The sequence below is a fragment of the Corapipo altera genome, unplaced genomic scaffold (assembly GCF_003945725.1).
Source record: "Corapipo altera isolate COAL_440 unplaced genomic scaffold, ASM394572v1 164, whole genome shotgun sequence".
Taxonomy (NCBI): Eukaryota; Metazoa; Chordata; class Aves; order Passeriformes; family Pipridae; genus Corapipo; species Corapipo altera.
The window spans coordinates 518,568-533,292 of record NW_020884969.1 but is presented as its reverse complement, the minus strand read 5'-3'; the positions used below and the strand labels follow the sequence as shown (position 1 = coordinate 533,292).

Here is a 14,725-nt window from a genome sequence, read left to right as displayed (position 1 = left end):
TTGGGGAGATGCTGTAGGGCTGCCCATTAAGGTCACTAAGGAACACTGGAGGTGTCCATTCAGAGCCATTAAGGAGACATGGACTATTCTGACCAGTTCCTGTTGTTTCAAGGGCAAAATTCATTGAATCATCCCCAGGCTACCAGAGCACTACCACAGAAAAGCATCCCAGAATGGGTTGGGTTGGAAGGAACCTTAAAGACCATCCAGTTCCAACCCCCTGCCATGGGCAGGGACACTTTCCACTAGCCCAGGTTGATCCAAGCCCTGTCCAACCTGGCCTGGAATACTTCTAGGGATGGGGCAGCCACAGTTCCTCTGGGCAACCTGTGCCAGGGCCTTACCACCCTCACAGCCAACAATTCCTTCCCAAATCCCACCTAACCCTGCCCTCTGGCAGTGGGAAGCCATTCCCATTGTCCTGTCCCTCCAGGCCTTGTCCTAAGTCCCTCTCCAGCTCTCTTGGAGCCCTTTTAGGCACTGGAAGGCCACAATAAGGTCACACCAGAGCCTTCACAAGCCATGTGCAGGTTGAAGCCATGAGGATGGAGAAGGCAAGCTCAGTTTCCGTCAATTTTTGTATGACTGGAGGGACATTTTGGCCACAAATTCAGGAAAACAGAGCAAAAGAAACTTAATTTTCTCCTGCAATCATTCCCTGCTCCACTATGTTCCCATTACAGGGGTTTTGGGATGGATAGGTTTGAGAGGTGAGAAGTTATCCAAGAGGGGAAGACCCTTGGAAAACTGTTACTTGGGTACGGATGCAAAACAGAAACAAATCTCCCAGTGACTGTGGTAACAGAATGACCTTCCTAATTCAGGAATGAGTTCCATGGAATAAGTTATTTCCTTGGAATTCCAGAGGTGGAATTACCTTGCTCATTGCAATGCACTGTCAAATACCCTACCACTCGATTAAGGTCTAAAATGTGCATGGAGGATTTATTGAAATGGTCTCATTTGCTGCAATGTAATTAATTAGAGACACATTCTCAGCAAGGTACAGTTTTAATGCCATCCATCTGATCAGGCTCCAAAAAAAAGCAGAGAAAGAAAAAGGAAGGGAAAAAAGACAAGTTTAAAATGAGTTAAATCAGGAAATGAAATGCATGAGTGTAACTCCTCCTTCCAGAGCATGGAGGTTCTGCTTTTCCTTTCTAAGAAAAATCCTTCAGAAGGCATTTTTGCTGAATCCTGGATTTCCCCCATCAGTGGAGTGTAGTTGAAACCAGAACTTGGAGTGGAAGGAGGGAATGAACAGCAGCCTGTTGAACAGTGATCTATCAACACCCCACCCTGACTAATTAGCAGGGCTCTCCTCGTTATGTGCACTGCACTAACTCCCCAATTAATTCCTTCATATTTGCAAAGGCATTGAAAGAGGCAAAGCATTAAATATAGATGCTAAATAAAAGGGAATAAATAGCAAGCAACGCTTGGCTCTCCAGGCTTCCAGGCCCCGTCAGCAGGGACATTCACTCCCTGCCCGGAGCAGACTCTTAACTAAGGCCTGTAAGTGCATTATTAATTTTTCAGCAGCATCCACCAGACATAATGAAGACACAGTTACTCTGTGTACGAGGACTCTGCCCAGAAGAGTCGTAAAATCTCCACCCTGGTGGCTGGCAGGGTCACTGCTGACCTGCATCCCAGCCATTGGATGGTCCAGGCACGGAGCAGTGTCCCCCGTGCAGCCATGAGTGCTCCTGATGCCAATTTTGTGTTCCCAAACTGGCTCCCTCTGCCAGGACACCTTCCACTATCCCAGGTTGCTCCAAGCCCCGTCCAACCTGGCCTTGGAGACTTCCAGGGATGGGGCAGCCACAGCTTCCCTGGGAAACCTGTGCCAGGGCTTCACCACCCTCAAATGCAGGATGGATCTCCACACATCCGGGATGTTATCCAAGATCCCAGTTGCAGCCAGGCACTGGTGACCAGCAGGGCCCTAAGGAGCTCCTCTTCCTTGATGAAGGCTCTTTGCAAACCCCACGACCTCCTTGTTCTGATCCCACTGGCACAGATAAAAGAGAAATAATCCTGTCATCATGGAGAAAAACTGAACACAGGATTTAAGAGCATTCCAGTGGCTCTCAGAGGCAACAAGGGACACCCCTTCTGTAAGGATATTGGTGGAGAAGTCCTCTTTCACAGAATCACATAATCACTGAGGTTGGAAAAGACCTCCAAACCCATCATGTCCAACCTGTGCCCGATCCCCACCTTGTCACCAGCCCAGAGCATTGAGTGCCACGTCCAGTCAGTCCTTGGACACCTCCAGGGATTGTGACTTCACCACCTCCCTGAGCAGGAATTTCAGTTTGAGTCTGCATTGGTTGGATCTGTAGCCAGAAGGCAGCAGTAGGTAAAGACACCTTAAATTCAGACAGAAAAGTCACCTCCTTCCCCTGTGGATGGTTATCTTCCTCAGCAGCCCATGGTTTTGGGCTGACCTCCAGAGAAGGCCTCCGCTTCCTGAAATCCATGCCCAGAATGCTTCCCATGATGGCTAATGGTCCCTCCCTCCCCCACTCACATCACCTGCTGCTGTTTCATCTCACATGATGATCAGGGGAGCAGCATTCAAAAAACATCCTCTTTGCATGTCACCCCACGACCCCCAGGTGTTGAGGAGACAGGTTTATAACATGTGCAGTCAGCTGGTGTGTTCCTTTGGTTTAGGATTACATCAATTATCTCTATTTTTAGGCATGAGGGCAAAGTCCCACAGACCACAGCAGAGGCAAAGAAAAGGTATTAACATATCTTTATATTCCAGTCTTTGTTAAGCTCCATGAGGGATCTGTCAAGAACCAGAAGCCTACGATTTCCAAAGGCTGGAGTATTTCCAGGAGTCAGTTCTGCTCCAACCTAGCTAGTATTTTCTCCCCTTCTCTTTCTTCCCTCGTCCTCTGCTATCTGTGGGAGTTTGTTTCCCTCACAGCACCTCCTGGTACTTTGTTGAGCTTGTGCCTTTATTACCCTCCTGCAGAAATTCTTGTATGGGAGATTTAAAACATGATACATTTCTTCATTTGGGGTCACATCCCCATTGCAACCAGCAACCAGAAAATTCCACATCTTACTAGAATTTTCTCTTTGATTAAGCTCATCCCTTCCTTGCCAACTTGATCCCAAGACTTCAGAGAACCACAGAACGGTTTGGGTTGGAAGGGACCTTAAAGCTCATCTTGTTCCAACCCCCTGCCTTGGGCAGGGACACCTTCCACTATCCCAGGCTACTCCAAGCCCCGTCCAACCTGGCCTTGGACACTTCTAGGAATGGGGCTCTAGCTCCTCTCTCAAGTAGAGCTTGCAAACCTTTGAATGATAGTCTGGACCCTCCACACTCCCCTTTTCAACATCACACCACCGTGACACAGGATTTGGGAGCCTGGCAAGGCAGATTATGCAATTAACTTCCTAAACTCGGGTGTCAACACCACAAGGAGCTTTCTCGTGCCTTCATCTCTCCTCCATGACATCATTTTGCCTTTCAAGGGCGAAAAGCAAACAAAAGAGGCTTTTTGAGCCATTCCAGCACCTGGCTGTCCTTGCTTTGTTTCCCAAGCCTGTGTGACAGGACAGCTCCCAGCAGAGAGAGAACAGCAGCCAGTACAAAGTCAGTACTTCAAGAGCTTTTGGACATCCACCCTCAAGTGCTGCGGAGGTTGGGGGACGGTGATGGGCCGTGGGAACCTGCAGGAATTGTTGTTCCCATTTTGAGACCAGCTGTGAAGTAGGACACGAGAACAGGAAGGTCGGTGGGTGGGAGTGGGACACCTGGCTCAAGATGGGATGGGAAACTTCCTGCACATCACTTTCTCTCCAATGAAGGTGTTTAAAGGTGCTTAAGGTTCATCAGTAGAAGCATCACCTAACCAAGTTCCTTCTAGGATTGTGCTCAACTGAAAGCAGGGGTGTGGGGTTTGAGTAAAGCAAGGTTACAGGCTCTCCAGGCTGCAGGGCAGTGGCTGCCCAATATCCACAATTGCTTTGCAATTCCACAAGCAGTGAAATGCAGAAGGGTTGGAAGGAATGGGTGGCACAGAACACAGCCAGGGTCAACAGATATGAATTCTTTAATGAATACTGGCAGTAATCTAAAATGAGGAAGTGACACCGAGAAGGAGCACAGGCTTCAGGGATCACATCCATTTGAAATAAATCATTTATTTAAGAGAAGGGCAACATATCTCTCCAACAGGGAATACTTGATTTTAGAATCATCATTGAATGATAAAATGGTTCAGGTTGGAAGGAACCCTAAAGACCATCTGGTTCCACCCCGTCTGGCTCCACCACCTTCCACTAGCCCAGGTTGCTCCAAGCCCCATCCAAGCTGGCCTTGGACTTCCAGGGATGGGGCAGACACAGGTTCTCTGGGAAACCTGTGCCAGGGCCTCACCATCCTCACAGACAAAAATTTCTTCCCAATATCCCATCTAACCCTGCCCCCTGGCAGTAGGAAGCCATTCTCTCTTGTCCTGTCCCTCCAGGCCCTTGTCCCAAGTCCCTCTCCAGCTCTCTTGGCCTTTAGGCACCAGAAGGGGCTCTCAGGTCTCCCTGGATCCTTCTCTTCTCCAGGTGAACACCCCCAGCTCTTCCAGCCTGTCTCCATAGGGGAGATCTGTGCAACACCAGGACACTGGAGATGAGCAGCTCTGGGGGTGGATGAAACCACACATGAGGCTGCAGAATCACACAACATCTCCTGTGTTACATGACCCTGAACACAGATAAACCACCAAGTCACACTTAAAAGGCCCTGATAGTCCTTCCCCTCCTACCTCCCAAACCCTGTAGACACAGTTATTTAGCACTGCTATAAAAATAACCCCCAGACTGCCCTGCTGTGCCAGACAGAGCACAAACATCTGAGGCAACAGATCTTGTCCCCAGAGCAGGAGGTTAGTGGGTAGCTGAATGTTAGATCCATCTGTCCCAGGACCCAGGGAAGTATTTTATCCTCTGTCAGTGCTGATTCTCCCAGAAACACGGAAAAAGCTATTCCTGCCCACAAACCAACTGGGCAGGAACTTCTACCTCAGGAAAGTGTAATGCCCAGCCTGCCTTTCTGTACTCAGATGTGAATAATCCCACTCTGTATTCAAGTAACATGAGTGACACTGTTAAGTGGGAAATTAATATTAAATAAAAATGCAAAGCAGCCCTTTTAGCGGAAATAATTCCTGGTGTAAAAGGAGAGCGGAGGCTGCGCCGTCACTCAGCTGTCTCCACACTCATGGCTCCTTTTGAATTCAGTGTTGCTACAAAAACACACTCCCACTTGGGATTTGCTTCCCCCCACATCTCTCCCTCACTGTGAGGCTCACTGGTGGTTCCCAAAACCCCAGAGAGGCTGCGCAGGTAACGGGTTGTGTGTGGTTTTCATGGGATACTGCTCTGCCACCTAAATCCATCATGGAATCATAGAATGGCCTGGGTTGGGAGGGACCTTAAAGCTCATCTCATTCCAACCCCCTGCCATGGGCAGGGAAATATTCCACTGTCCCAGGTTGCTCAGAGTTCCATCCAACCTGGTCTTGAACACTTCCAGGGATGGGGCAGCCACAGCTTCTCTGGGCATGGATGATGCTTTGTGGATGGGGCTTCACCAAAGTCAGGTGATGTAATTCCCAGGTATGGTCACAGCCCACCAAAACACACCTATCCATGTCCAAGCCCCCTCTCCAGGCTTCCACTGCAACTCATGGAGAAATCTCCAGGCATCCAGAGGAGGCTGCAGTGGTTCCTTTCCCTGGAGCAGCTTCCTCCGTGTAGGCGTGGGAGGAGATGAACACAATCCCAGCCTGGCTGAGAGCCTCTCTTCTATCCTCACTCGACCTCTAAATTCACACACAGCTCCTGCTCTGGGAGGTTTCCTCAGCTGATCCTCCCCTCTCCAGCCTGGCTACTCCCTGCCCTGGAGGAGCCTCCTTTGGGACCGTGGTTCACAGCAGGACAAAGGCCTGGATGCTGTGCTGGTGCTGAGGGCAGCTGGGGTTCCATCACACACCAGGGCATTTCCTCACTGGAAACAAGTATTTTGGTGCAAGACAGAGATGGGAGGAAACACCTGAGCACAGCAGTTCCTCCCGCAGCAAAAGCAATGGGCTCAGCAAAGGTGGGAATGAGTTGGTGCTGGATTCCCACAGGGTTTCCCTGAGTGATGGGTCTCAAATTGCATTAGTGAGTGATCTTGTCCCTGGAGGCCTCAGAATCAGGAAACCCTGGGAGTGAAGGGACCACAGGGACCAAAATCCACCTGGCAGCTCAGTGACAGCTACACTTGCTCTGGCATTGGCTCTGGGGCACAGTCTGTGATCTCTGGCAAACTCTGTTGGAGACTGATAAATCCTAACATAACCCAACATCTAATCCAACATTGCTGAGGTGGAGAAAAGGAGGTTCAAGGGGACCTTCTCACTCCCTGACAGGAGGGTGAAGCCAGGGGGGGTTGGGCTCTGATCCCAGGGAACAAGGGACAGGACAACAGGAAATGGCCTCAGGTGGCACCAGGGGAGGTTTAGATTGGATATTAGGAAAAAAATTCTTCAAGGAAGGGTGGTCAGGCAATGGAACAGGCTGCCCAGGGCAGTGGTGGAGTCCCCATCCCTGGAGGGATTTAAAAGCTGTGTGGATGTGGCACTTGGGGATATGGGTTAGTGGTGGCCTTGGCAGTGCTGGGAAATTGTTGGACTTGATGATCCCAGAGGGTTTTTCCAACCTTAAGGATTCTGTGATCCTATAAGGGAATCAGGGATGTTTCCAAGCTTTGGAGCTGCTCCTGCTCTCCTCCAGGAAGCTGAGCATCCCAGCTGAGCACAGAGAGGAGCCTGGGTTCCACAGCCTGTCCTGCTCCCTGGCAGACAAGGAGTGGTGGAGGTTCAGCAGGGGCAGCACAGCTGGGTTTGCTGTTCCATCTGCAGAGCTGTCAGGCCTCTTCTCCTGGCAGCCAGAGACCAGTCCCAAGTCCCACATGCTCTCATGTCTTAATCTGCTTGACTGGAGCCGTGGAACTGTGAATGGAAGTGGCTGCATGAGATGACACTGGGGAATTTTCCCTTCCGCCACCCCGGCTGGTCCTGCTGGTTCTCTGAGATGCCAGAAACCTTTGGGAATTTCAGCCCAGGAATAGGTGTTTATTTATTTATGAGAAAAGGCAGCACATGGAAAAGCAAGCAGTGGGGAACAGCTGCCTAGACCGGGCTCTAGAGGTTTCCAAGCTGTGCCCTGAATCCCAAGAGGTGCTTCAATCGGGGCCAAACATCTCCCCAAGCTGCTCTACACCGTCTTAGGCAAAGAGAGGCAGACTCCGAGAACGGTATGTTTGGGATCTCTGAACACCAGAAAAATCCCAGCTACCACCACAGCTAAGTAACCACCATGAAAATTCTTTGTCAAGCTGGATCCCAGTGTTGGTGGCTTCCCATGGTTCAGGTGAGTTCACACACCATCAGAAGGCACCACGGGTCTGGAGCCTACGTCAAAGCCCAGAGGGATTTTAGGGAGAGGAGCCTGCTTGTTTTGAGGGGAGAGAAATCTTCCTGCCCACACACAAAGAAACAGAGCTGCGGAGAGCTTTGAACGTTGCTAAACATCCCTCCTGGGAATTTCTCCCCAGGTTTTGAGTTTTTCCTTTTGAAAATAAAAAGTGCGTTTTTGTGGCCATGGAATCACACGATGGGACTGTTCCCACATCAAAAGGTTTCAAAACTCACTTAAAATAACCAAGATTCATTTAATAATCACATTTGCAGTTTGCAAAGCAACTTACTTATCATAGAATGATAGAATGGTTTGGGTTGGAAGTGACGTCAAAGATCATCCAGCTCCAACCCCCTGCCATGGGCAGGGACACCTTCCACTAGCCCAGGTTGCTCCAAGCCCTGTCCAACCTGGCCTTGGACACTTCCAGGGATGGGGCAGCCACAGTTTCTCTGGGAAACCTGTGCCAGGGCCTCCCCACCCTCACAAGGAAGAATTCCTTCCCAATATCTCACAAGGAAGAATTCCTTCCCAATATCTAGTTTAAATAATTTCATACAGCCCCAGTGTCTACACATGCTTCTATAAATGCTGCCTTTCTCCTGCAGGGTCTGGTCCACCCTGGATTCCTGCTGTAGAAACCATCTGGGCAGCTCCAAACATCACAGGTGCTTACAAAAGGAATGACTGCACCTTGAAAGCATCTGAGTAACCATGAGAGTCGTTCAGTTCAGAGGAGAGGTTGGTATCTGGGCTGCAGAGGGATAAAAATTATGTCAAGATCATGGTTCAAACCACTGCTGTTTAAAAACCCTTCTGCTGCCCACGGAGAGATTGTGAAGTCAGGGGACGACAGTGATGGGTCATTTGGGCTCCTTTGTTCCTGCTTTCCAACCTCTCATATAGAAAAGCAGCTCAGGGAGATGCTCAGAGGGAGCACAGCCTGACTGGTGTTCCTGATCCAGAAATACACTGCTGTAAACCCCAGATACGATTCCTTGTTGGAGCAACCTGGGATAGTGGAAGGTGTCCCTGCCCATGGTGGAGGTTGGAATAGATGGTCAGTAAGGTCCCTTCTAACCCAAATAATTCTGTGATTCTGTGAATCAAAGCTCAGGTCTTACACCAAACGTGCAGTCACCTTTAAGTGATGTTCAACCCTCCCCTCCTATCCATCCCTCTATTCCTCTTCCCCGTCCTTAGCAGGAAGAACCACCTTGACCAGAAACTCTGCAAAGAGAATTATAGAATCACAGAATGGTTTGGGTTGGAAGGGACCTTAAAAACCACCTAATTCCGTCCCTTGCCATGGGCAGGGACACCTTCCACTACCCCAGGTTGCTCCAAGCCCTGTCCAACCTGGCCTTGGACACTTCCAGGGATAGGGCAGCCACAGCTTCCCTGGGGAACCTGTGCCAGGTGGATGCACACCCTGGCCTCCATAAAGCATCACCTCTGTCTCATTAGCTCTAGCATATCACTATTATTTTAACTGGCCAAACCTGTGTGCTTGTGATACCTTTATGTAATTGCACTTGTTCCCCTGGTGCCAGCCTGAGCCTGGTTTAACAGGTCCAGCGCTGAACTTATGAGCAGCTTTAGCACCACACAGCCCTTTTCATTACTGTCTGAAGGTATTTCCTCTTGATCCAAAACATCCCGTGGCTGGAGTGATGCTGAGAAGGGAGAGGAGGGAGAACTGAGTTTTAAGCACAGGCAGGTTAAAATACCCAAATACTGAGCTCACTGCACACCTGCCCTGTCCTGGAGCTCTCTGCCTCTGCTGAAAGCACCCAGCAGGAATACTGGAGACTGCCAGGCACAAACTTGGAGCAAGAACTCTTATCTGCCTTGATCTTTGCAAATCAGAGCCTGAATTGAAGTGGACTGAGCAGCCCCGTGCTGTTGAACAGCAATATGAGTGTGTACAGCAAATGGTTGGGTCCTCAGGGCAGGGGAATCTTCCTGGTGTGGAGACAGGGCCTGAGGGGCCTGGAGGGAGCTTGAGGGGGAGTGTTGAGGGCCCACACAGGGGAAAGCAAGGTTTAAAGGCCAATAGCTTGGTCAACTCATCACTTCACATTTGTAAAACAGGAATTTCCATGATGGATCCTCCACTTCCTAATAAGGGGCAGTGGAAGGGCCATTCCAATCTCTGCTCTCTGTGACAAGGGAGAGAACCTGAGGAAATGGCTGGAGCTGTGCCGGGGGGGGGTTAGGCTGGATTTCAGGAAAAGGTTATTCCTGCAGAGGATGGTTGGGCACTGAACAGGCTCCCCAGGGCAGTGGGCACAGCATCAAAGCTGCCAGAGCTCCATGAGTGTTTGGACAATGCTCTCAGGGACAGGGTGGGATTGTTGGGGTGTCCTGGGCAGGGTCAGGAGTTGGACTGGATGGTCCTGGTGGGTCCCTACCCCTATTCCAAGATTCTGCAAATTCTGTGAAGATAGGACCTGCCCCTGGAAGGGCTGGAGACACAGCCTTTGTTACCTGCTGATGCCTAAGGAGGTTTCAGCACCTTTCTGGAGAGCACAAGTAAAACCTAGGGCTCATTTTCAGGCATTTTGTCATCACACTGCACTGGTTCTTCCCTGGAAAACTGCACTTGGACAAACAAAGGCTGTTTGTGTACTCTGAAAATCATGGCAGAATCCTCAGCCTCCCAAGCGCTGTAGGCAGGGGGAAATTCCAACTTGTCCTCTCTGAGCAGGGGACCATGGGCTGTTCCATGCCCTAAATGTGCCAGAGGGAAGTTTGAGCACCCTCTCAGCTGCCACCAGCTTCAAACTAGTGAGGTTAAACCCAGATTGTGACATCCACACCAAGGGATGGAAATAACTGGCTGGCAGTAAATATAATACATAAAATAAATATAATAAAAAAAATTAACAAGCTGGGAGAGCTGGGAGTGTTCACCTGGAGAAGGATCCAGGGAGACCTGAGAGCCCCTTCCAGTGCCTAAAGGGGCTCCAGGAGAGCTGGAGAGGGACTGGGAACAAGGGTCAGGAGGGACAGGACAAGAGAGAATGGCTTCCCACTGCCAGAGGGCAGGGTTAGATGGGATATTGGGAAGGAATTCCTGTCTGTGAGGGTGGTGAGGCCCTGGCACAGGTTGCCCAGAGAAGCTGTGGCTGCCCCATCCCTGGAAGTGTCCAAGGCCAGGCTGGACAGAACTTGGAGCAACATGGGCTAGTAGAAGGTGTCCCTGCCCATGGCAGGGGGTGGAACAAGATGAGCTTTAAGGTCCCTTCTGACCCAAACCATTCCATGATTCTCTAACAGCATCCCAAGTTTTGAAAGCACTACAACCTCGCCATCTTCCACAACTGAAGCAACACCTCAGCCAGAGTCTATCTAGAGCATATTATTCTGTTTCAATACTTTCCAATATTATTTCTTTTTCTTTTTAATTGCAACTCCACCTTTGGGATTAGTGATTTTATTTTATGATGGGATATTAAGAAGAGGCAGCCAGACCTTTCTTTTTTTTTGGTCCAAGCCTGTATTCAGAAGGAATAGATTAAATCATTAAATACACACAAGCACAGGAAACACAGGAAACTCTCAGCCATTATCCTGTGAAGACAATGCCAATGCAAACACAGTAATAAAATATTCTTCACTGAAATCAACACTAATTTTCCAAGGCAATCAAATCCATCCCTGTGATCCCTCCTCCCAGGGAAAACAGCCAGCACGGCTAAATCCAGATCTATGTGGCTCCATGCTTAAATTTGGCTCAGACACGCTGCAAATCAATGACTCCAGAAATGTTTTCTAAGGAAAAATTCCCGACGGGCAACGTTTGCTACAGCCCCCGGCACTTCTCCTGACACAGCAGCAAAGCCTACGGAACTGCATCGATCCAGGGCTCCAGGAAGGCTGAAGAGTCAAGTTACAGACTTGTTGAGGCCACCTTGAGCACTGTTTGGAGATGGCTGCATGTGCCCAAGGGGAGCTCAGCCATGAGGAACACCCCCAAAGGACGAGGATCCACCAGCAGCCCAGAAACACCATCGAGTACTTCCCAACCTCTTTCCCGGTCAACCCACAGAGGGGAAGAAGGATGTGATGTTACAAAGGGATAAAGCAGGTGATCAGTAACCTGGCCAACACTGGGAGGAGAGGACATGTGACATTTGGGGTTGGAAGGGACATTGAAGACCATCCAGTTCCAGCCCCCTGCAGTGACATCTTAAACTAGACCAGGTTGCTCAGAGCCCCATCCATCCAGATCTTGAATGTTTCCAGGGATTAGGTACCTACCACCTCTCTGGGCAACCAGAACTGCCCTTCCCCATCTGCCTGCAGTTTGTGGATTGCCCATGCCAAGGGCTGTGCTCATTTCTCACATAACTCCCGCTCTTGTTTCCAAAAAACTGTTGGTACCTCTCTGATGTCCCTTAATTCTTACATGGTAAGACACTGAATAAACATCACCCCAGGGTATTTTAAGGTGGGTGCAAACCCTCCATGATTTCTTCGAGGATCTTGTAGCACCATATCCTCAAGCCCAACAGTTCTAAAACCATGGCAAAATAATAACAGAATCATAGAATTATTTAGGTTGGAAAAGACCTTTAAGATTACCAAGCCCAACTGTCAACCCAACACTGCCAAGGCCACCACTAACCCAGGTCCCCAAGTGCCATATTCACATGGCTTTTAAATTTCACCAGGGATGGGGACTCCACCACTGCCCTGGGCAGCTGTGCCAGGGCTGGACAACCCTTTTGGGGAAGAAATTGTTCCCAATATCTAATCTGAAACCCCTCTGGGGAACTTAAGGCCACTTCCTCTTGTCCCGTCCCTTGTTTCCTGGGAGAACAGACTGACTTGGCTCCACCCTCCTCTCAGGGAGTTGCAGAGAGCCAGAAATTCCCCCCTGAGCCTCTTTTTTCTCCAGGCTGAGTCCCTCCCAGCTCCCTCAGCTGCTCCTGGTGCTCCAGACTCTTTCCCTGTCCAACACATCCAACCTTTTTACATCCAGACTCCCCAAGTCCTACAGAGCAGAGAGGGGTGATGGTCTCTTGGCCGTGCAGCAACATCAAGCTCAGAAACAGCCAAGCACTTCCATGACAGAGGCTGAATCACTTTTCTTTTTCATATCCATGGCACAGGATCAATTAACCTCTGCCTTGGCTTCTCCAGGGAATCACTTAAGAGGGGTAACAGTTAAACTACTTCATAGGAAGTGGTTTTAAAAACGTCCTGCTCTGCATAAGACGAGTTTGCCACAGAGAAGGGGAGAAAAAAATCAAGCATGTTCAGCATCTTATACATTAATCCTAGGCCTAGAGCCAGGATAATTACTGCCAGAAGGAATAAAAGCAACATAAATATAGGTTAACACACAAAGGGTCCCGTTTGCGAGGTTTTAACACATCACCAGCTCGCAGGCGGATTTGGAAATTTAATTATAGAAAGATTATAAAAGCAGGTGATACCCAAGGGGTCGTAAAAAGAATTTTACTACAGTGATGAGAAGAAAACAAAATAATAAAGAAAAAAAAAATTAAATAATCCAAATGTTTTAAATGAAGTGGGGCATCCGACGGATCTCCCGAAGCCCTTCCGCAGGATCCAGCCCAGACGGCCGCGCACGCAGCGTCCGCCACAACCTCCCAGAAACGCCATTCCAAGGGAGAGGAGATAAGTCACTCTGACAGCCTTGTGACCTTCCAGCACTCATTTGCTTAAAAACATCTTGGTTTTTTTATAGGAGGTGCTCCTTGGTCTGGTTAGAGCCTTTTTAGGATGGAGGAGGACTGTTCCGAACCCATCTTTGCTGTGCCGGTGATGTGAAATTCCTAAAAATGCTGCCTCCCATCAGGATTAATGGCACTTTTCTGCCAAGAACAGCTTTGGGGGAGGAGGATGGTTCCCTGCCCATGGCAGGGGGTTGCAATGAGATGATCTTTAAGGTCCTTTCCAACCCAGGCCATTCTGTGATCCTGTGATTAAATGTCATTGGGGTGGATTTGGGCTCTGAGTGAGCTGTTGCCAGTGAAGGAATAGCACAGGCTGTCCAAGAGATTCAGTATGGAAAAACAAGGATATTCTTTCCCATCCGGGCTACAAGAGTGTTTAAAACTCTCTGTCTTCTGTGAATGCTGCATTCTTTTCTTTAAGTAAAATGAAATACTACTACAAGGTGTGTATGAAATGAAGGAACAGGGAGAGAGGAGGATTCATTTTTTGGGATCTCTTGGGCTTCCCATTAAAATACAGACACCCCTAGAAACTGGAAATTTTAATTCTTGACCTATAAAACACATTTTTGGTGTATAAACCATATTTCTGATCTATCCAATACTTTCTACTCCAGAAGGCAGTTCTTGAAGGGTCTCTGTGAGTGATGTGGGTGCAAACTCAACACAGCCCTGACCAAGCTTTTTTCAGTCCAGCAAAACACTCTGTCATTTCTAAATGCATCATTTGGGGACTTAAAACAGCTCATGGGCTGAACTGCTCTGCTGCTCTGTTACCCTGATCCCTGGTGTGTGTGAGGAGAAAACGTTTGGAATGCTGAATGCCCGTAAAAAAGCACTTCAAAGGATCACAGACAAGGATATTTTCAGCTTTGAAAATACACATTTATTAAAAAGAAAACTTATGGGTTTACAAACATCATAAATAAAATGTAGTGCATTAAAAAAACCCTCAGGATTGATGATTAAACCTCTGGAAAACAGTAACAGGAGCCTCCTCTTTGCCTTGCTCAGCATTAGTTCCGCACATGTGGCTCTCGTAATCCTGTTTCACACCAGTTGTTTCCATCCAAGGTGGACACTACAAACCTTTTTTGTAGGTAAATATGTTCTCCAGCTTGAAAACCTACACACAAAACACCCAGAGTTGTTTGCAAGAGGGTGGTTTAAATATCTATCTATATATATCTTGACTTGAGTGCGTAGTGAGAATCTAAGATAGCACGGGGATAACAATCCATATGCCTTTGAAAGCCATATCCCACAAAGCAGGGACATTATGTACGTGGCACGGGGATGAAATGGGAGGCAGTAATGGAAATGCAAATTGAATCTCAGTATCAAGTGAGCAGCACTAAATCAGAGGCTGCACCACACGGCCGCGGCGCAGACGGAGCCGTAAGAAGCCGAGTCCCCTGAGACATGTAAAACTGGATTAGACATGAACTTCAAACCCAGCGTGATGTGGAATAATCCTATGCTGGCAGAAAGGGATCAAAGCTAATTTCTCTAACTTGCTTAAT

General features: G+C 48.8%; 1 protein-coding gene across 1 annotated transcript in view; it reads right to left on the bottom strand.

The window, feature by feature from the left end:
- The window catches only part of XKR6 (XK related 6), a 180,210-nt gene that overhangs the window by 111,983 nt on the left and 53,502 nt on the right, over window positions 1-14,725 (bottom strand). The gene's annotated exons all lie outside the window — the stretch shown is intronic.